This window comes from Bubalus kerabau, chromosome 4 (genome assembly GCF_029407905.1).
Source record: "Bubalus kerabau isolate K-KA32 ecotype Philippines breed swamp buffalo chromosome 4, PCC_UOA_SB_1v2, whole genome shotgun sequence".
Lineage (NCBI taxonomy): Eukaryota > Metazoa > Chordata > Mammalia > Artiodactyla > Bovidae > Bubalus > Bubalus kerabau.
The window spans coordinates 75,713,829-75,737,752 of record NC_073627.1 but is presented as its reverse complement, the minus strand read 5'-3'; the positions used below and the strand labels follow the sequence as shown (position 1 = coordinate 75,737,752).

Here is a 23,924-nt window from a genome sequence, read left to right as displayed (position 1 = left end):
TCTTTTATTGCCTAATGGAATTCAGTGGAGAATAGGACAATTCATTGGTCCCAAACAATTCATTTTTCAGCAATCCTTGACCAGGGATGATCTCTGTTGAGAGATGCCGCATGCGTCCACAGCATACTGATGATTATATGCAAATATGTCTGTGGTCCTCACCATCTGAACCTTGTTTGGCAGAAAGAAGCAAGTTGTCATACTTTGTCCTCACTGCCCAAATACTACCTGGTTCTCAAGCTTTATTTTCTTCTGGGTGCCTTCTCCAGGAAAAGTAAAAAAAAAAAAACAATAAAAAAAACACCTCACTTCATTGAGCGTATATTGATTATTTCTTCCCAGAGGACCTTTTTCTCAGCCTGGTTTTGGACAGAAAAATCTCCAAGAGTAGCCAAGGGCCTGTGCTAAAACATCTAGGTCTCTCAAGTTACACATCAGGCCCTATGACACCATTTTTTAAATGTGTAGTGTGCATTTTAGTTTTTTCATGGTATGAGCTTAAGATCATAGCATTGAGTATATTAGTAACTGATTCAATGCCAAGATTTCTAAATCAGCTGTTCAGAGAATGACTATTTGGATTCTCAAGTCATCTTAGTCATTGTCTTCATCTGAAGGTTTTTAAAAACCGGATTATACTGTCTCAATGTGTAACAGTTTAGACTGCTAGTAAAATTAAAATTAGGTGATCAGGACTGGCAAGGATCTTAAAGGCTGCCCATCTCCCCTTCACGGCTGGATCTTCTCCACAGGATCTCCTATAACTGAGGGCCCAGCCTTCCCATCATTGAGTAATAGAAGTAACAGCAAAATGGAAGGGGAAAATTAGGGCCCCAAATAGCGGTGCTATTTTCATATTCCAGCATATAGGCTGCAGAAACAGGTCACCTGATCTGGTTACACTGAATTTTCTCCAGCAAACAATAAATGACCCCGATCCACAAATACTTTTGTTGGTGTGACTGCACAAGAGCTGTTCTAGTCAAGTAAAGGAGATCATTCTGTTTGTGCTGCCCACAGGGAAGGAAAGGGTTTTCACAGTTCAGCCCAGGAACAACTGTACTTCCTCTTCCTTCACACCTACCTCCTCATCTGCTTACAAAACCAGCAGTGTCCCTTATTCACGGCTGCCGTGCATGCACTACTCTGTATGAAACAGGGCTCAGGGACCTGAAGCTCCAAGGGACTCCATCTCCCCAAGACAGCAAGCCCCTGCTTATCCCATTAAATGCATGATTTTGAACAGATGTTGCTATTCCCATAGGTAAGGAAAGCCCCAGATTAAAAAATAATATGTTGTGCACTTCCCTGGTGCTCCAGTGGTTAAGAATCCACCTGCCAACGCAGGAGATGTGGGTTCGATCCCTGGTCTGGGAAGATTCCACACGCCATGGAGCAACTAAGCCCATGCATCACAACTGCTAAAGCCCATGTGGTCGACAGCCTGTACGCCACGATGAGAAGCCACCTCAATGAGAAGCCCTTACGTAGCAACAAAGAGACAGTGCAGCCAAAGATAAATAAGTAAAAATTTTAAAAATAAAATACAGTTAAAAAAATAATGTAAGAAATAAGACCTACTACTCACCCTAAAATGATAGGCAGATTGTCAAAAGTAAGGGTAGCATTTTAGCGTTTAGACTTGGTTCTAAGAAAGTACAGTAAGTCCCCTGTATACAAACAAGTTCCGAAAGAGTGTTGGTAAATCCAACATGTTCGTAAGTCTAACAAAGTTAGCCTAGGTATCCAGCTAACACAATCAGTTATATAGTACTGTACTGTGATAGGTTTATGATATTTTTCACACAAATAGCACATAAAAAACAAACACACATAAAAACAGAAAACTGTTTGTAATCTGACAGCACCTTGCAAAGTCACTAGTACAGTACAACGGCTGGCACTTAACAGTACCAGGGACGTCACCGCTGCTCTTACACCTGCTTTCGGATGTGTGCATGCTACATCGCTGCAGTCATGTCAGACTCTGTGCAACCCCATGGACTGTAGCCTGAAGGCTCCTCTGTCCACGGGATTCTCCAGGCAAGAATACTGGAGTGGGTTGCCATGCCCTCCTCCAGGGCATCTTCCTGACCCAGGGATCAAACCCAAGTCTCTTAACGTCTCTTGCATTGGCAGGCTGGTTCTTTACCGGTAGCATCGCCTGGGAAGCCCTGCTTTTGGACATCCTGGGGTTCAAATAAAGACACTGCACTCTGTAAAGTACACAAAACTACAACCACTTGTAGAGGACACATGCACATGACAATGTATGCCAGACACGTGAACTAATTTATGAGGTGAAACATGAGAATACACACTCGCATCTTTGAAAGTTCGCGTCTCGAAGGTTCGTGTGTAGGGGACTTACGCAGTGTGTTCTTGAAAACAGGTAGAGCATGCTGTTTAAGGAACCAGGGATAAGTAAAAGCACGCCTACAAACATGCCAGGCGAGGTGGAGGGCTGGGCCAGCACTGTTTTCCTACCTGCACGGGGCACGCATGCACGTGTGTACATGTGGGTGCCTGCACTGTGGTTAAACCTGATTCGGCCGTACCAAAACTATGTGAGAGTTCCCGTAGGAGGCAGGGAGATGCCTGACTGCTGACTCGGCATTCTACCCAGAGCCAGCACGCAGGAGGCGGGGAGAACCGGCCTCAGAGCACTGACAGTTCCCTCCAGCGGTTTGCAGAGAAAGCTTCCCTCCTGCACATTAACCCAAACCACCCATGAATGCCTGAATAGCACTCGGGATTCCATGTACTTTGATATACACATCTGGGGGCTTCCTGTTTTCCCTGACCTCCCAGCAACTCAAGGAAACACGGAGGGACAATTTAATCCCAATTTTATAGCTGAGAAAACTGAGGCTCCTTCAGAAGGCCACTGCTTTGCTGGCCTAGTCAGCTGCGCTGTCTGCAGCTTTTCCTAGTTCATCCCTGGACTCGTTCTCTCATCCCTGGACTCATTCTCTCTTCCCTGCAAGTGGAGACCCTGCAGCAGGACAGGGGCTCAGATGGAAGGGCTTTGGAGTTCCCTGGGGCCTTCGTGTTGCCTTGTCTGATCCTCACAGTGCTGTGAGGAAGGAAGTGTGAGCTTCACTGGGAAGAAGGGATCTATCAGAGGCGCTTGTGTGTATGCATGCTCAGTCGCTCAGCTGTGTCTGAGTCTTTGCGACCCCATGGACTGCAGCCCGCCAGGCTCCTCTGTCCATGGGATTCTCTAGGCAAGAATACTGGAGTGGGTTGCCATACCCTTCTCCAGGGGATCTTCCTGACCCAGGGGTTGAACCAGTATCTCCTGCATTTCCTGCACTGGTAGGCAAGTTCTTTACCACGGAGTCACCAGGGAAGTCTATCAGAGGCACTTACAGTTATGAAAAGGGAAAACTGACATCTTAAGAACCACCTTCCCAAATCTAAAGCACAGAGGAAAGAATTTAAAATGCCTCACAGGGACTGTCCTGGTGGTCCAGTGGCTCAGACTCCAAGCTCCCAAATGCAGGGGATCACTGGTTGGATCACTGGTCATCAGAGAACTAGATCCCACCTGCTGCAACTAAGACCCAGCACGGCCGAATAAATAAATATTTTTTAAAAATAAATAAAAATTCAAAAACAAAATGCCTAACAATATGGGGCCCCTTAGGTAAGTCCCTGAGTGGTGCACACCCCAGAAAGGGAAGCTGTGTGACTGTGATGCCTGAAATGCCGATCCCGAGACACAGGGGCCCCTTGTGTTCCTGCCTCTCTGAAGGCAGAGATATGCAGGCTCTATTTCTTCTCTGAAGTGGTTAAAGCAGAAAAACCATGTGGAACTCAGCAGTCATTTGAATGAATAATCGCCTACCCTGGCAATCCTAAATAAACAGACCGGGGGTGGGGGGGGGAGGTTGTGCTAAGGGGGTTGTAGGGAAGGTGAGAGTCATCTGGTGACTTTCCTGGCCAGAATCAATAGGTAATAAGAAGGCAGGAGCCCTCTCCCAGGGTGGACAATCAGAGTACACAGGGTTGCAGATACCCAAGAAAGGAGCCACCTGGTCTAGGGGCTGGGCCAGGAGAGGGGAGCCAAATTTATGGATGAGAAAGCACCACACGCAAATAAGAATGGGCCAAGCAGAAATGGCACCCCACTCCAGTACTCTTGCCTGGAAAATCCCATGGACGGAGGAGCCTGGAAGGCTGCGGTCCATGGGATCGCTGAGGGTCAGACATGACTGAGCGACTTCACTTTCACTTTTCACTTTCATGCATTGGAGAAGGAAATGGCAACCCACTCCCGTGTTCTTGCCTGGAGAATCCCAGGGACGGGGGAGCCTGGTGGGCTGCCGTCTATGGGGTCGCACAGAGTCGGACACGACTGAAGTGACTTAGCAGCAGCAGCAGCAGCAGCAAGCAGAAAAGAGCAACAGGGAAGGGAAGAGCCCCAATACCCCTCCGGAATCCAAGTCCCACCCAGGAGCCACCAGAGCCAAACGTAAGCCAGGACAAAATAAAGCGCAGTCTTGGAAATTACAGGTAATGAGACAAGGAACACGTGCTGTTGGAATGACAGAACATTCTAGTGGCCGATGACACTTAGGAGCTTGCAATAAGAGCTGGATAACGAACAGAACTAGTTTCAAGACCAGAATGGCTGACTGGCCAAGGGAAAAGACGTGTCTGGTCAGAAGGACCATACCCCGCTTCCACGGATCAACTGTTTTTGGGGGGAGGGATCGCACCCTGGCCCCCTGTATCGGGAGCTCGGAGTCTTAACCACTGGATCATCAAGAAGGTCCTTCCACGGATCAATTTTTCATCTAAATTTTGCCTCCACTCTGACTCCCCGCTTCCCAATACAAGTTTCCTGTTTCAGGATGGGGGCAGTTCCCCCACACTGTCACTCTGGCACCTTCTCCTGGGAGACAACCCTTCGCTCCTGGGACTGGAGCATTTTCCCCAAGAGCCGCGTGAATGCTTCCCATCCCCCAGGAGCTCTGTGGCCGAGGGAAAAAAAAGGTTGGATACACCTGAGTAACTGAAACCGGCTGCTCAAAATGGAACCAGAGAAGCTGAGTCTGGGCACACTGCCAAGGGCACCGCTTAAAGCGCTCCAGGCAAGCCCGTGACCCTGACCGGTGTGACGTCTGGCAACAAGCCACCACCTCAGAGCCTCAGTTTCCTGCCTCACCGTGAAAACTGAGGCCACTTCCCAGCGTCCGGAAGGGTCTCCACAGATGTGTCCCCTCCTCTGCTGCCTGACCCCAGACTGGCACTGGGCAGCTAACAGACATGGCCGCCACTCGGACAGCTTAGTAGCCGCAGTCCAGCCGGCACCTGGGAACTGAGGTTGTGAAAGGGTGTTCAACCAGAATCAGTGATGCAGCTATTAACTCTAAAGGGAATCAAGAAGCTGGCCATGGGGACTTCCCTTGTGGTCCAGTGGTTAAGACTCCTCGCTTCCACGGCAGAGGGCATGGGTTCAATCCCTGGTCACAGAACTAAGATCTCACATGCTGCAAGACACAGCCAATATTAATATATAATAATATAATATTATATATTTTATATATTTGTATTATATGTTATTTATAAATAACATATAATATATAATTATATATTATTATATTATATAATATTATTTATTATAAAATAATAAAATACTTTAAAAAAAAAGTTGACCATGAGTGAGTTACTAATTAACTGAAATCACAACACAACTGATTTCGGCAAGCAGGGGAACTGAGAAATTCAACATATTCCACTTAGAGGCCAGCTGGCCATGGGGAACCAACGCCAGGGCTCCCAGCTTTGAGCTCAACACCCAGCTGGCCGGCTCTGCCCTGAGCCCAAGGCAGGGCCCATGTGACTGGCCCCTCACCTGGCTCTCAGCACACAGTTCCAAGTCTGCTCTCCTCCCCCGCCCCCGGCCAAAATCTCCATCTTGGTGGCCTGCCCGGGGTGGTTCAAGGCCCGCTGCCAAGCCTCCCCGAGGCGGAGCGTGACCAGCGTGACCAGCCTCTGTGAGCAACCCTCCCAAATCTGACACCTTGGTCCCAGATCCCAGCTGCCTGGATCTGGACATGCATTCACCCGTGCAGACCCACCCAGCACACAGGGCAGCGCCAGCTCACCGGAAACCCAGGGAAAGGGGCACCACAGGACCCCAACGCCTGCGAGCTAAAATAATCTGCTGGTGCTAAACATATGTGCCAGGTTCCTGCCCATGAACTCAACAGAATAACAAAGGAGCCTCAGCTTCAGACTCTTTCAGAGAACTTTAGGCCTCACTGAGCTCCACTTGCATCTCACACCCAGCTCTTGTTTATTAAAGCACTTCATATGCTCATGAGTGACAGTCATTGATCTGTGCAATTAGATGAATGGATCAGAATCTGCTTCTTTCAGGAAAAGGCAAAAAAAAAAAAAAAAATTCAGCAATCTGAAACCAAAGCCCAGTTTTAAAAAAGATGGTTTTTAGGATGAAGCTCATAAACACAGATGACTATGCACGTTAATATTTTCAGTGCTTGACACAGCTAAGTCGAAATAAAATGTTATGGGTCGAACAAAAAAAAAATCTGCTGAGTGACCAGAGGGTGAGGGAGACAAACACATTTCCTCCAGAAAACAGAAAGTCAACCTAAGTGAATACAGTATAGAAGATGGTTTAAATAAATACATTGTGAAAATGGGCACAGTGAGGGAGGGGGCTTGCCCCAGGCCCAATCCACCAAGGAAGTGGCTTTCTCTGGAGTGGCCATTTATGGAATTCTCAGCTTCCCAGGTAGCTCAGTGGTAAAGAATCTACCCGCCAATGTGGGAGATGCTCAGTGGTAAAGAATCCACCCGCCAATTTGATCCCAGGGTCGGGAAGATCCCCTAGAGAAGGAAATGGTAACCCATTCCAGTATTCTTGCCTGGGAAATCACATGGACAGAGCCGCCTGTCTGTTGGGCTACCGTCCACGGGGCGACAAAGAGTCGGACATGACTGAGCACACACACACACATGTCCCAATAACTGTGGGCCTGAGGATGAGTTCAAAGGCTGCAGAAAGATGGAGAAACAGGCTAAATGAGTGGGCATGCCTGTCTGAGCTCAGGATATCCAGGCATCCACTCTTGGATGTTTTTCCTGAAATGGACAGAGGATGAGAGCACATTCACTAGTGACTGAGCCAAAGTAACAAAGTTAATGTGGACCAAACGGAAGGACCAACGGGCCCACACACATGCACTCTGAGAAAAGAGAAGAACGACCCTGGCATGTGGTGGGTCGCCACAGTGGCTGCCCAGCACTGGTAAGCCACTGCTGGCCCCTGGGACCACATGGAATCCCACCCCAGGTCAGGCAGGGAGGCTGAACTTAAGGCCATGCTGACAACTAGACTCTTTTGAGAGGAAAGGCCCGGTCTGTTTCCCCCAGATCGCGTCTATCTGCTTCATTAGAACTGTTAGAATCAAGGGCAAGAGAAACCCAGCATTCTGTCCATCCTGCAGCCTTTCGAAGACTATAGTTGTTCAGGAATGTTCCGAGAGCTATCATTACTCAAAGACAGAAGGGCTGGCCACTGGCTATGTATTTCACAGACTGTGTCTCACTTCATTCCTCACGATAGCCCCACGAGAGAAGCAGTATCACCTCCTCCACTTGACAGATGAGGAAACTGAGACGTGGGAAGGTTGAGCAACATTCCCAAGGCCACAGAGCTAGGAAGTGACAGAACCATGTATAACTGAGTCACTCTGCTGGACAACAGAAATAACACAACGCTGGAAATTAACTATACTCCAATACAACTTTTTTAAAAAGAAAGTGTTCCCTGGTGGCACAGTGGATAAGAATCCACCTGCCAATGCAGGGGGGCCAGGTTTGATCCCTGGTCAGGGAACAAAGATCCCGCATGACACAATTAAGACCCAGGACAACCAAGTAAATTTTAAAAAATAATTTAAAAAAAAGAAGGAGAGAGTCACCAAGATCCCCTTCCTAGAGAGTCTGATCCCCCAGGTCTGAGAGGAAAATCCCAGGAAGGAATGGGAAAAGAAACCTCCAGGGCTAAGTTCAATAAACGTTAGCCTTAAAAAAGGCACCAAGCTCTGGGTGGTGATGAGACAAGACTACAGGGAAAACTTCGCTCAAGGAGGGAAAAGCTGACAGTAAAGCTGAACACTGACAAGGGCAGTGTAATACATTTAAGCGGGGAGGGGAAACAGAAATCATGCAAGAGCTCTGACATAGGGACCTCTGTCTGTGTAGACTGGATTGTCATCCTACCGTGATCACAAAGTAAAAAAAAAAACAAACAAATCGTTTTGTCCAGCACCGATGCAAAAGTACTAAACCAAAAGGAAACACGCTACCCACCGCCACCTATAAACTTAAGAGAATCATCCACACACTGGGGACACAGGTGGCTGCCCATGGAGAAAGAACTTGTGAAACCCCAGGACAGTCAGCTCACTGGGCTGTCACGGGGAGGGCACACTCAAAGGACCAGAAAGATTAAGGCCAGTGAGCCCTGGGAGAGTCTAGCAAGTCAGAGAGATAAAATAGGGTGCCAACCTTGACCGAAGCGGGTCAACACCCCCAAAGAAGGCAACATAAATTGCCTTACTGGGTTTGGACAACTGTGTGAGTGCAATCAGTTGGGGGCCCCTGGATTCAGAACCAGAACTCTTTTCTAACCTCTGCGTAAGAAATCTGAAGGCGAACGCACGTAGGATGATTAAGGTGGCAACGGGACCTTGCCCTCACCAGCTGGGTGACCAGTAGCATCAGCATGCTCCGTTCAAAAGGGACAGAGCCAAGCCCTTCCTTGCCACACACCCTCCTAAAGGCATGGGTTTGGCCTGACGATGACTTTTCCTGTCTTCCAGGAGTTCTCAGAGATCTAGAGATGATGGGAAGAAGGGTAAACACAGAGAGATACACTCCGTCCTTCTCCAAGCACAATGGAACTGCCAACAGGAGTAACACAGACGGTGTTCTAGGTTTTCCTTTTTTTTTTAAAGAACACAAAAATGCTTCCAGAGGCCTGACCCTTGGCTTGCGTGTTGAAGCCACACTTTGTATTCTAAAGATGGACAGAGAACCATCACAGATGGGTTGAAGGTGTCCAGCTAGGGAGTGAACTAGATTTAGAATTCAGCATCTAGGGGCCACCACGGCTGCTCATCCAGCCAGTGATTCTTCTCCAACACACAGGTCAAAGTCCTCGGGGAACTAGACCCAACTGACTATGGGGTTCAACGGACTCTCCCCAACACCCAGCCTCCCAGCCAAACTGCATACTCGCACACCCTGGGGCCTGCCCCATTCTCAGAAAACAACTGCTTTGTGTCTGAGCCCACCCGAAGAACTTCTGGCCTACATCAAGCCTAAGCTCAGAACTGACCCTGTAATGGGTCTTTATTTTTTTTTTTTAATTAAAGTATCAGGACTTCCCTGGTGGTCCAGTGGCTGAGACTCCACATTCCGCAATGCAGGGGGCCTGGGTTCCATCACTGGTCAGGGAACTAGATCCCATGCGCCTCAACTAAAGATTCCACATGCCACAACTGAGACCCAGCGCAGCCAAATAAATAAATACAAAAAAAAAAAAAATTAAAGTACCCTGTTAACCAGCAAATCCCCTTTCTCAGTATCTATCCTTGGTCACATGTGTGACAAGCAGGCATGTCTGGCCATGTTTACTGTAACAGCATTTGTATCAGTAGGGGATTTGGAAATAACTTCAATGGCCATCAACTAGGCTAAATTAAACAACTGTTTGTGTGTGTGCTAAGTCGCTTCAGTCATGTCCAACTCTTTGCAACCCCACAGACTGTAGCCCACCAGGCTCCTCTGTCCATGGGATTCTCCAGGCAAGAATACTGGAGTGGGTTGCCATTCCCTTCTCCAGGGGATCTTCTCCACCCAGGGATCAAGCCCACATCTCTTATGTCTTCCCCATTGGCAGGCAGGTTCTTTCCCACTAGCGCCACCTGGGAAACCCACAAACAACGGTTTAGCCTTCTAAGGAAGGTTATGCAGGAGGTAAAATCAGTAAGACCTATCCACAGTGACAGAAAGCTATCACCAAGATGTAAGGCGGTGGGGGGAGCACAACACATCTTGCAGTGCACTTTTTTTTTAGTTCTTCAGGTATAACTGCAAGTATGTTAAGCATCTGAGAACACCAACAAACTCGTAACAGTGGTTAACCTCTGGGGAAGGACTGGGATTACAAGTGGGTGTTAAGGAAGATTTGGTTTTGCTCTGGAAGGTTTGCATTTTTTTTTTTCCTACAGAGAATGTGTTCATGTACTAGTGTAAAGAAAATTGCATTTCACCATGTGATTTTTTAAAAAGAAACCGACCTTGTTCCGTACATCTCAGTCCTATGTTTGGGGGCAATTTCTAACTGAATCTGCCATACAATTCCCTAGGAGGCTGAAAGCAGAGTGGTGCAAAGCAGTGGGCTTTGCAACACAGATCTTACTTTAAGTATTAGAATCCCAGCTCTGTGACTCTGTGGATGGTTCAATTTATATGCCAGTTCAGGGAAGAGACAAGAAAAAAACGAGAAAGGCATGTCAGAGGGCTTCTGGGTAATATAAAGGGATGTCCTAGGAAAGATTTCAGTTGTTCGAGTTGAGCATTCCAGCTGTTCAACATCACACACACTCACACACACACACACAGACTCGCCCATAATGGCAGCTCTCACCCAACCACACGTAATCCACACCAGGGCCCCTAGCCAACCAGCTGTGCTTCAGACCCTTCCATCTGGGAATCAGGATTTTTAACATCAATTCCGATCCCATGGGTTCATGAGAAGGAAGAAGCTGACCACCACATCAGACAAGCTCCAAAATCTCATTTACTCCTGGGGGCCACCTAATCACACAAAACACTGATCTTTTAAACACACACACACATTCTCCACCTCTTCAAAACGCCATGTGAAAAGCCCATAGAAACACAAAAGTCTATTATTAAGGACCCAGGGTCACCAAAACTAGCCTAGGGTCTTAGAAATCAGAGTTGTGGTCCTTCTGGTTGCGGTAAGGATTCACTCAAAAAGGTCACAGGAACACTTCGGAGGTGATAGAAAGGTTCTGTCTCGGGATGCCTTTGTCAAAACTGATCAAACGGCACCGTTCAGATCTGAGCATTCCTCTGTATGCAAATTACACCTCAATTTAAAAAGAAAACTACCCCAGCACCGGTTCTCCCTGGCTGCAGCAGAACTTCGAGCTGTCCTATGAGATATCTGAAATCTCTGTTGTGCTATGTAAAGTGCACAAGTACCATGGCGACAGTCGCCATAAAAATAGATAACAAGATTAAAATGGATAGAGGACACAGGAATTTAAGAGCGGCACACCAGGAGCAATTCGTGTTCGGCTGAAGAAGAAAAATAGAAAGAGGACAGGGAGGTTTTCATTCCTCCGCCACCACCACCAACTCCCCCGCCCCCTTGCACTTTGAAAAACAGCCACCCAGTGTGGTTGTTTTTACTAAGAGTTTTATGGCTTCCTAATACTCAAAGGACAAAAACGGCTGAGAGCTGTTATTTCTTATCGTGTTTTTGCCTTAAAAAAAAAAATCTGATAGCCTAAGTTTTTCCCATACTCACTGTTATGTAGCCCAGGGAACTGATTCCGAGCAGCTCAACAAGCACAGCTGATGTGCCATATACTGTGTGAGATCCAAATGATGCTGAGATAAAGGCGGCCTGAGCCCTTCATCATCAAAGGCACAAAGATTTCCCACTTTAGCTCTCAATTACAGAGTTCTGTCTGTACTTTTTACATACACCTAAAACTGACGCCCCCTAGGTAAGCACCCCGAAATTGCTCCACATGAAGAAAAGCACTTTTGGGCTTCCCTGGCAACTCAAAGGTAAAGCGTTTGCCTGCCAATGCAGGGGACACAGGTTCAATCCCTGGTCCAGGAGGATTCCACATGCCTGGGAGCAACTAAGCCCAGGCACCACAACTACAGAGCCTGTGCTCTAGAGCCTGGGAGCCGCAACTGCTGAAGCCCCTGAACCACAGAGCCCATGCTCTGCAACAAAAGAAGTTGCTGTGATGAGAAGCCCGCGGACCTCAACTGGAGAGCGCCCCTTCTCGTCTCAACAAGGGAAAAGCCTGCACAGCCACAAAGACCCAGTCCAGCCAAAAAATTAAAAAAAAAAACACACAAAAAAACACACTTTCTTGCCTAATACTGATTCTTTCAAATGCCAAAAGGCCGGCATGAATGGCCTGGTGACATAAATCTTGCATTCTTCTCCAAAAGATGAGATAAACCTCTATTCTCCTTGCGGAATTTCTGAGAAACATTTGCTATGTGAGTTAGCCCTGAGAGTGCTCCCAACAAAAGCAGGAATCCAAAAATATCAGCAAGAAAATCGAAAATGTTTAACCAGAGTGGATTCTAAATAAACCACATATTTAAGTAAAATTTAGGCAAAATTAAACTTCCACACGGAAGCAACAAATAATAAAAATGTGAAAACAAAAACATTTTTATTCAAATCACAAATTTACTGTGTAATATAAAATAACATTAACATATGCATTTCTGGAAAATCCCACCCAAAAGTGTCTTTATCTGTTCCTTGTCGTCACTGTCACTAGATCCACAAAGCAGCCACAAGGTTCAGACTCATCCCTGGTGTCAGGATGGCATTTAATGTGCTGAGGGCCCCCCAGCTGACTCAGATGGTAAAGAATGAACCTGCAATGCAGGCGACTTGGGTTCGAGGTTTGACCTCTGGGTCCAGAAGATCCCCAGGAGAAGGAAATGGCAACCCACTCCAGTGTTCTTCCTTGGAGAATTCCCATGGACAGAAGAGCCTGGCAGGCTATAGTCCATGGGGTCACAAAGAGTCGGATACGACTGAGTGACTGAGCTCAGTAACAACAATAACCTGGTCATAGAAACCTGCCTGGAAAACATGAGGAAGGAGGGAGTCAAGGACACTTTCAGGTCCTCCACAGCCAAGCAGAGGACCCCAGGAGTCAATTAAAGGTCCCCAGCTTGATTCATTCATTATACTGAATACAACTGCCCAATAAACATGTTAGTCTTCCAAATGTCAACCTGCTTTGTTTATCGTTATTTGCCATCTCCACTCCACCTCTGACTTCTTGCTTTTCCTAAAGACAAAATTCAATTTTCGGCAGTCCTGGCCACAAACTGACTCCTGAGCCACCACTGAATAGTTCTCTTCCTCCTTTCTAAAATGACCCCAGCAGATTTCTTGAAAATGTTGGGACCCACTTAACATTTTCTAAAAAGCTTACAACGATGATGCTGACCGTAGTACTGTACAATTAGAGGTATATCCCATATTTCACATTATCTTTCAGCTTTGACAGGTCGCACAATAACCTAAGAATTGGAAAGGACTTTGGAAGTCAGCCTAATCCTTGTTCTCTTCCACGGCACCCTTAATCCACAGCATTCAGCCCACGTTGAATACCTTCAATGATGGGGAGCTCACTACTCCATGGGAAGACATTTCCACTGTTGGTCAGACCTGCCAGCTAGAAAATTCCTTTTCCAGGACTCCTCTGGTGGTCCAGTGGCTAAGACTCCACACTCCCAGTGCAGGGGTTTCATTCCTGGTCAGGGAACTAGACCCCACATGCTGCACCTAAGAGTTCAAATGTCGGAACTAAAGACCCCTCATGGCAACAAAGATCAAAGAGTCTGTGTGCCACAACTGAGATCTGGCACAGCTAAACAAAAAAATCAAATTAAAAAAAAAAATTCCTTTTCTGACAGAACGGAAATCTGGTCTCCCAGTCTTTATGGTTTAAAGGAACCTTAAAGCTCATCACCTTCCATGTAATCATTCAACAGGTAAGGAATCATGTAAAGCAATCATTCTACAGAGGAAGAATCTGAAGCTAGAGAGGATAAAGTAATTGTTCCGTCCATTGGTCATATTCTAACACCAGGAAGAGAGATGAAGAAGTCAATAACCATGAAAATATCTGAAAGCACTACTGGGTGCCCACGGCCCTGAGCATACTCCTGTCATTCCTAATCCCACACCATCCCAGGCCCCTTCCTGTGGGTGACGTCTTCTCTGTTCATGTTTTTTTTAAATCATAGCCCCACAGTGGTCCAAATGTCACAAGACCAGCAGAGGCCATCAACACCAGACCCTGGGATTGGACTGATAAATTTCTGATCCAGTTATTAATGGGATTTGAATTCTAAAATAGGGCTTGCCCAGTGGCTCAGATGGTAAAGAATCTTGCCTGCCAAGGCAGCAGACCAGGGTTCGATTCCTGGGTTGGGAAGATCCCCTGGAGAAGGGAATGGCTACCCATGCCAGTATTCTTGCCTGGAGAATTCCATGGATAGAGGAGCCTTGCAGGCTACAGTCCATGGGGTCTCAAAGAGTCAGACGTGACTGAGCAGCTAACACTAACTTCTAAAAAAACCTCATGTCACTCAGGGCTCCCATTCAACTTGTGAACAACAGAACAATCTCAAACTTTTTCCCACATGACCTGTCCCCTCCTTGGCACCTGGAGGACCACTGGGGCTACACTGTGCTTGTCTGTTTGACTTCTGGTCTCCCGCTTTCAATTAGATCATCAAATTCAGGTCAGGGACTGAGTCTTCTTTTGTGTCTCCAGTCAGTGCTTGACACATAGCAGGTAAATAACTCAAGATTAGTCACTGAATGAATCATCTACTTTTACCCCATCCTGTCCCTGAACGATAAAATGTTTTTTAAAAATAGTGTTCAGGAGAGTGAAGAGACAAACCACAGGCTGGGAGAAAATATTTGCAAAAGACACAACTGATAAAGGACTATTATCCATAGCATACAAAGAACTCTTAAAACTCAACAGTGAGAAAGCAAACATTTTAAAAAGTGAGCGAAAAACCTTAACAGATACCTTACCAAAGAAGACATGCAGATAACCAAAAAAGCACATGAAAAGATGTGATCACAAGTCATTAGGGAAATGCAAATTAAAATGATACCACTACCCACCGATGAGAATGGCCAAAATCCAGATAACTGACCACGCCAAATGCTGGTGAGGATATAGAGCAACAGGAACTCTCATTTATTGCCGGTGGGAATGCAAAGTCGTGCAGCCACTTTGGAAAACATTTTGGTGGTTTCTTCCAAAACTGAACACTCTCTTACCATATGATACAGCAGTTGCATTCCTTGGTATTTATCCAAAGGAGCTGAAAAATTACATTCACATAAAAACCTGCACACAGATGTTTACAGCGGCTTCATTCATAATGACTGCCCATACTTGGAAGCAACCAAGGTGAACGGATACATACACTGTGCTACATCCAGGTAATGGGATACTATTCAGTGCTATTCATGCATTGGAGAAGGAAAATGGCAACCCACTCCAGTGTTCTTGCCTGGAGAATCCCAGGGACGGGGAAGCCTGGTGGGCTGCCGTCTATGGGGTCGCACAGAGTCGGACACGACTGAAGTGACTTAGCAGTAGCATTCAGTGCTAAAAAGAAATGCTGAAAAGAATTATACTACCAAGCCAGGAAAGGACATGGAGGAAGATTAGATGCATATTATTGAGTGACATAAGCCAATCTGAAAAGCAGCACACTGTACAATTCTGATGATATAACATTCCAGAAAAAGCAAAACCGTGGAGCCAGTAAAAATAAAAGGGGCTACCTGGAGTTAGGGAGAGGGACAGATGAATAGGCAGAGCACAGAGGATTTAGGGCAGTGAAAATACTCTATGTGATACTTTAACAGTGGATACATTTGTCCAAAATCAGAATATCCTAATATAAACTATGGATTTTGGGTGATTAGTAATTGTCAGCATAGGTTCATCAGTTACAACAAATGTACCATCTGATAGGGGATGTTGATGGCTAGAGAGGCTGTGCATGCGAGGGGCAGGGAGAATGTGGGAAATTTCTGTATCTTTCTCTCAATTTCGCTGTGAATATAAAACTGCTCAAGAAAATGAAGTATATTTTTAAAAAAATATATGGTAGTGTTTTTCCCACTGTGACATACATACACCCTATAAAAAATATAAATAGCAAACTTAAAATGTTAAAAAAAAAGTCACTCAACTTGTCTATCTAGAAGTAACCAATATTAGTATTTTGGTATTAGAATTATTGGAATATTTCCTTCCAGTCATTTTCTATGCACTTTTTTATTTTAAGATTTGAAATCATAGGGACTTCCTGGGTGGCTCAGTGGCAAAGAATCCGCCTGCCAATGCCAGAAACACAGGTTCGATCCCTGATCTGGGAGGACCCCACATGCCTTGCAGCAACTAAACCCGTGTGCCACAACTATTGAGCCCACGTGCTGCAACTGCTGAAGCCTGCGTGCCCTAGAGCCCATGCTACACAAGAAGCCACCACAATGAGAAGCCCGCACGCCACACACAGCTAGAGGAGCCCCCGCTCGTCGCAATGAGAGAAAAGCCCATGAGCAGCAACAAAGACCCAGTACACCCAGAATAAATAAAACTATTTTCAAAAACTTAAGATTTGAAATCATACTGTAGATGCTCCTTAACTTTTCGCAGAAACATCTGCCCATGTTATTTTAAAATATTCCTAACCATGATTTTTAATGGCATAATATTCCACTATGAAGACACATCCATCAGAATCACTTATGGATTACTTTCTGCCCAGTTACACTACTGGATATTTACGTTGTTTCCAATTTTTCATTACAGTTTAAGGAAAAAAAAAAAACAAACTCTAAATAATCTCTGTGTACAAAGCATCCTGTACACCTGCAATGTGGTCTCCAGGAGGGGGATTATCTTACCAGAATGTATAAATATTACAATTCAAATTTTAAAAACTAAATCAGGCTTTACATTTATCCCTCACGGAATTTCTTTTCTAAATTTGAGCCCTCATTCTGTATATCTCTGAATCTTGGTCTATCTACTAAATAAGCAATTCCTCCCACCTCTACACTGTCAACAATGTTGACAAACACACCTTCTGTATCTTCACCCACAACGATGGAAAAAAAATGTTGAACAGCTCAACGCCAAGAATAGAACCCTATGGCACTCATTTTTGGACCCCTTTCCAGGCTGACTCAGAGCCACTAATTAACAGTTTTTGCATACAACTGTCAAATTAAATTAATACCACCACCCAGCCCACATTCCACCACTTATTTAATATGGACCATCCTACCTAAAGAAACTGATAAATACTTGCATGGCTTCTCTGATGTAGTAACCAAACCGTTATATAAAACAGGAAATGGGGGACTTCCCTGGTGGCCCAGTGGTTAAGAATCCATCTTCCGACGCAGGGAATTCGGGTTCCAACCCTGCTCAGGGAGCTAAGATCCCACGTGCCGTAACTACAGAAGCCCTCGCACTGCAACTGCTGAGCCCACGGCTGTTCTGGAGCCCACACAATGCAATGAAAGACTCCGTGTTGCAACTGAGATCTAACGTGCCCAGTAAATAAATAAAATGAAGATATAAAGTGAAAGAGGGGCACTGGACACTTATTTTTAAAAAAGCAGGAAACGGGTTTTAATTTGATATGATTCGGCTGACTTCTGGTTATCCTTGCATCCTATGGTCACATATTTTTAAGCAATTTGGTAAAAAATATGTCAGTTTTGACTTTTTTTTTTAACAAAGACTATATTTTAGGGGCTTCCCTGGTGGCTCAGTGGTAAAGAATCCACCTGCTAATGCAGGAGACACGGGTTCAATCCCTGGGTCTGGAAGATCCCACATGGGGGCGGAGCAGCTAAGCCCTTGCACCACAGCTACTGAGCCTGTGCTCTAGAGCCTGGGAGCCTCGACTGCTGAGACCACACGCGGCAACTACCGAACCCCACTCTTCCTACAGCCCTGCTCCCCAGCAAGAGAAGCCACCACAGTGAGAAGCCTGAGCACCACAATTAGAGAGTGGCCCCCACTCACTGAAACTAGAGAAAAGCCCACACAGCAACAAAGACTCAATACAGTCCTCAATAAATAAATAAATTAAAAAAAAACAAAACTGTATTTTAAAATAGTCAAGCCGCACATCTATAAAAAGCAGAGCGGTTCTTGTTCAGTCCCTGTCACCTGCAGCTTCTCCCGGGGAAGGACTATCAATCACGGGTGGTTATGGACCCACTAGTTTTCTAGGAATCATTTGCATTCATACCTGGTCTTGAACCAATTATTACAGGGTCATTACCCATCCTGGGTTATCAGTCTCTGGATCCCGGAAGCCCACCTCCGAGACCATCCTAGGAAGGATTTAAGAGAAGAAATGACACCGTCTCCTTACCATTCCTTTATTATTCACTCACAGAACCAAAGCTCCTGAGAACCTAATGTCAAATGGCACTTGGCAGTTGTGACTCACATCTCACCAAATTATTACCTCAACATGGTTCCCAGAAAGTACGTGCCAGGAGTCACCATCTAACCAGGCCAGCCAGAAGTGGAAAGGCGGAGGACTGAAAGATCCTGGGGGGGTCACTAGAAACCAGCCTCACCAGAGAATATAGTCCAAGGCCATCTCCGATTAGTATCATTCCAATCATCAGGAAGATATTTCAAAGTGCCAGCCAGCAGCAACTCAGAAAAGACTACTGACAAGCCTCAAACAAGTCATCTGCACACAAAGCTCTCAAATTCAGTGTCACACTCCTACCTGAACCCTCCGACAGCGATCCCAAATTCCCTCCTTGGCCTCTGCGTCTCTTGGAAACTCAGATCACAAACCCAAAGGCCTGCAGAGCTGAGCAGGAACTGACATCAACTGGATTAAAGCAGCGGAGAGCAGGGAAACCCCAATGTCTGTTGGCCCACCCCGCCAGGGTGGTGCTGTCTCCCATCTCCAGGGGCCAGCCACCACTCAGTTGCACAGGCTGGCCTGATCTGACTTTTTACGAGAGTTCCAACTTCAGAGGTTTTTCTGGACTGCTCCTGATTTTTGAAAACCTCCCAGGGACAACCCCAGTCTGCAAACTGAACACATTCTTTGGGCCTCCTGTTTACAACCCCTCCACTACCCTTTGATCCTAACCAACCTTTCCAGTCTGACTGCTCCCTCCTCTCTCACAAGGACCTCTTCTGCACACTGTATACACCCCTAACCCCTGGCCATGGGCCCCCACCTGCGCAGCATCATAGTGATAAACCCCCCACCTGTGAGGCACCATGAGACACCACAAAGGAATCACCCCAGACTTCCTTCCCTATTTCAGAAGTTTTTTCCAAGTCACACAAGCATAGCTCCTTCCCTTGCCCCCTGTGGCTACTTATTTTTCATCTTGGCATTTCATCACCTTGCCTTGCTCCTTAATCACAGGCGGACCTTATCTCTCATGGAGTCTGTAAACGTTCAGTCCCTTCCTCATGCTTCCTTCCACCTTCAGCACTAATCCGGGGCGCTCTGCACAGAAGCAGTTTACTCAATACTTCTTCGATGTGAAAATGCTCTTTAACTGTTTTCCTAACTGTGGGTTATGATCCATTACAGACTCGTTAAGTTGACTTGGTGGAAGACAATAAACATTTGTAAATGAAAAACAATAGAATAGAAAATAAAAATATCAGGATTGAGATTGACATGTGCACACTGTGCTGTGCTGTGCTGAGTCGTGTCCAACTCTCTGCGACCCCGTGGACTGTAGCCCACCAGGCTCCACTGTCCATGGGATTTCCCAGGCAAGAATACTGGAGTGGGTTGCCATTTCCTCCTCCAGGGAATCTTCCCAAGCCAGGGATCAAACTCGTGTTTCCTGTGTCTCCTATGTTGCAGGCGTATTCTTTAGCCACTGAGCCATTAGGAACTAACAAGGAGCTACCATATAGCACAGGGACCTCTATGCAACACTGTAACGATCTATATGGGAAAAGGATCTAAAAAAGAGTGGATGTATGTATATGAATATCTGATTCACTCTGCTGTACACCTGAAACTAACACAACATTGTAAATCAACTATATTCCAATAAAATTCATTAAATAAAAATATCAGAGGCGACTGCACCAAGCAAAAGAGGTAGTACTCATGAACTTAAATTAGGTTTTTACATACATGATTGGGTGTACTGGTTCATGATGTAAATTTTTTTTCTTAATGTAGGTCATGGTTGAAACAGTGTAGAAAACACTGTTCTGTAATCAGTAGATTAGTTCCACCAGTGCTCCATGCAACCTTTTTTTTTTGATAGTCATATATTCCCTAAAAAGAAAAAAAATATCCGATGGCCACCTCTCCCCATATGAGCCAGTTTGCCCTGCTAATTCATTGATCCTGCATCTCAGAAGAAGAGGGAGACTAAGTAGCTGCAATTACATTGTCACTCATTCTGCAACTCTGTGCAATCATATCCTTCAAATTCACCAGCCCTGGGATGTTGCAAGTTGAGGCTTGGGGAATTTGTTCAGTAAATCACCCTTGCTCAGCCTTGCAACAGGAAAGCAGAGTTCAGAGCTCAGGAGAAGCACCCTCTGCAGACAGACAGGCAGGTGGCTGGCTTCCTGGGACCTGGCTAGGGCTCTGGTTAGGAGGAGGAACCTGTCCCTGGAAAAGGCACTATCCGAAATTTGGGTCCAAAATTTCCTCCTTCCTCTTTTAGATCATCTGGCTGTCCCCTCGTCTTGTTGCTTCCCCCATGCACACCTGCAGTGGGACACCAGGACTAGACTGAAGGTCTCTGTGGAGAGCAAAACTCAACATGTTTCAAAGTCCAGCAATTTATGTGCTTAGTGAATTCCATTCTAGTTCCCGCCATTCTCCACTCCCTCTCTCCCAGTTAGAAGAAAAAGTGTCCCATATTCCTTGGAGCCTCAATTCCTCCGAGCTGCTTTGCTAACTTCAGGTTCAGGACCAGGTGATGTCATCTGAATAGCAAAGCCTTCCAACTCAGACCCTAGATCCCCTCACCAACATCCTCTACTGCACCCCCCCATGACCACGAAGACACTCATCAGAGTGCCTTCCGTCCCCCAGCTCCAGCAGCCTTTCCCACCCTATACACCCTGGTTTCCCACCAATCTCAGGGCTGCAGTTGCTAGCAGAACACCTATGTTTCAACTTCTTAGCAAACAAAAGAAACTTCTCCGCAGCCCGAGTATCAATTACTTCTCTCCAAAACACACATTTCCGATTTCTCCAGTTACCAAGCACAGCAGTTCCAAGGCCCTGGCGTGTAATCAATTTCCACAAAGAATTAATTTGCATTCATCTCCTCCTTCACCCTGCCCCTGTCAACAGATTATTTAAACCATAATGCTTCTAAAACTCATCCACTTTTGCATTTCCAGTTATCCCAGTCCAAATCCTGGGCATTCCACAACTGTAACATCCTACTGATTTGTCTCCTAACATAACTTTTCAAAGGGCTTCCCTGGTGGCTCAGCAGCAGAGAATCCGCCTGCCAATGCAGGCGACTCGGGTTAACACGGGTTTGATCCCTGGGTCAGGAAGGTCCCCTGGAGGAGGAAATGGCAACCTACTCCAGTATCCTAGCCTGGAAAATCTCATAGACCCAGGAGCCTGGAGGGCTACAGTCCACAGGATCCCAAAGAGTCAGGCTAAACAACATTACTTTTCAAAGTCTTTTCCAAAGACCCTCTCGTGACATCACTCTCTGGCTCAGAAACCTTGACTGTCCCCCCAGTACACACAGAGTAAAGTGCAATCCCTCAACCTGGCCTTCTAGGATGTTCACAACCTCAATCATCGTCCTTCCCCATCTTTACTCCTATTGCTCAAGAAACATCCCCTGGTCTGACCAAGACATCTCCTGTCTCTTAGGAAAGTCATGTCCGTTTGCACCTTGTGGCCCACCTCAAGGGTCTCTTGGAAAACAGTTCTGTGATTCCTACCCTATTCCTTCTCTGAACTCCAACAGCACCTATTCTATACTTTGCAGCTTGACAGGTAATCGTGCCCTATCTTGAGGCCTTATTTCCCATGCTCAAGTCTTTCTGTCTCCCCCCGAATGATAAACCCTGGAAGAAATCATCTCCTGTATCTTTTACATCCTCCTCACTGAATAGCTGTCTGAATCTCTTCTCCTCCCATATGCAATCCCTTTCTGACCTCTCACACCTGTTACTTCTTCCTCCCCTACCTCTGGCCTTTGCCAGAGTTATTTTCCATGTGCATAACTGATTTCATAACTTAGGACTCTAAGTCCAGTCCCAGCTCTGACCTTGCCTTTGACAGTTCCCCTGTCCCCCAGCATTTAGTCACTCAGGCAGTCAGAGTACATTAATTTGAACTTGAGCTCTCAAATCACTTCCACCTTTCCTTGGGTGCTGTCTGCCAGACAGCCTGGCATGGTGCTGAGAAGGCCTGCAGTCCCCCAAAGGTACCTGTGGAATTGAACTTAATTGCTGTTTTTTGGTGTTTCCAGTGTCCTGAGACCCGGAATCTCTGTTTACACAAAACCTTAGGAGGATGTCAAAAAGGCCTTGGATACCTGTTGATCACTCACTTGCAGGCAAAGTGCACCATATGGGGTGTAAAGAACGGATCGGTGGCCTGCAGGTAACCCCTGCACCTGGCTGCCTGACATCTGGAGAACACTCGCCTGCGGGAAGCTCTCCAAAGTCACCGGGCATTGGCCAAGGCCGTCTGAAACCAAGAGGCAACGGAACCCCCTCCTCCCCTGGCAGGTGGGCGTCTTTAGATTTCTGAGTCAGTCCTAAAGTGAAGGCGCTGAGCTCCGAACTCCCAGGCAGGGAAGAACACGCTGCCTTGGAAATTGTTTGCACATGACAAACTCCCCGTCCAGGCCCCCACCCGGGCACCCCACAAGTCCACAGTGCCTGCGCCCGGGGCTGCCGGCGAGGAGAGGCAGGGTGAAGGCGCGCAAAAGGAAGCAGGGGGGTGGACAGAAGGGCAGAAGTGGACCGGGAGGGTGGGGGCCAGCCCCCGAGGTGGAGGGTGTGTCGCGCCGCGCGTCCCAGAGCCCGGCACTCGCCCGCCTGGCCGCTCGGCGGAGCAGGCAGGAACGCGCGGGGCGCCGGAACGACTGGGCCAGCCGCCCAGCCGGAAAGGGTCAGGGAGGGGGCAGGTCACCCTCCGGCGGAGAGGCGACTCCGGACCGGCGCTCAAAGTTGGGGAGGGGATTCCTCGGCGAGCGTGATAAACAAGGCGGCGCACGCGAGGGAGGGAGGGCGCGCAACCACCCCCCTCCCGGCCGGCGCGGCCACTGCCGCAGCGCCCCCGCGCCCCGACCGGCCGCTGCCCGGCGGCGCCCGCCTCCCTGCCCTCCGGCCCGGCCCCCGCGGGCGTGCAGAGCGTGGGAAGTTCCCGGGCCGCCCCCCGTCCCCGGGCTGCAACGCCGCGAGGTCCTCGCGCAGCTCACCTCGCCCCGCCACGAGTGGCGGCACGGGCCGGGCAGCTCCCCCTCGGACAGCTCGGCTCGGTTCGGGGCTGCGGCTGCCGCGGCCCCCGCCCGCCCGGCGCGGCCCACCGCCCCGCTCCGCTCCGCTGCGGCCGCCCGCCCGCCGAGGCTCCGTTCGCGCCCACCTGGCCGGCCTGCCCTCCCTCTCCGGGACACTGCGCTCACGTACGCGGCCGCGGCCACAACCCGGCCCGGATTCCCAGCCCGGGAAGGGAGCGGAGGCGCGCACCAGCCAGCGAGCGCCGGGGCCAGGCTGGAGACACACCCCCTAGCCGCCCTCCCCGCGCGCGCCCCCCGCCCCCCGGCGCCGCGCGCGCCCGCCGCTCGCGCGCCTCTCGCCGGCCACACGCGCCCGCGCGCCACCCCCCGCCCCCCGCCCCCACACCCCCGCCGCGCGCCCGGCGTGCACACCCCGGCCGCCAGTAGACAGTGGGCGCTCAATAAGTGCCCGAGCGACTCCTCGCGCACATGCGCACTTGAACCTGACCGAGTGGTGACGCCCCCGCCTCCCCCCACCACCACCCCCAAATCCGACCCGGCGGCTGCA

General features: G+C 47.9%; 1 protein-coding gene across 3 annotated transcripts in view; it reads right to left on the bottom strand.

Moving 5' to 3' along the window:
• The window catches only part of ZNF395 (zinc finger protein 395), a 47,737-nt gene extending 24,198 nt beyond the window's left edge, over positions 1-23,539 (bottom strand). The window contains exon 1 of one of the 3 annotated variants that reach the window (XM_055577765.1): positions 23,503-23,539. The gene's annotated coding sequence lies outside the window, so the exon portion shown is untranslated. The other 2 variants (XM_055577766.1, XM_055577764.1) reach the window with 2 other exon arrangements.
• Positions 23,540-23,924: the final 385 nt, after the last annotated feature.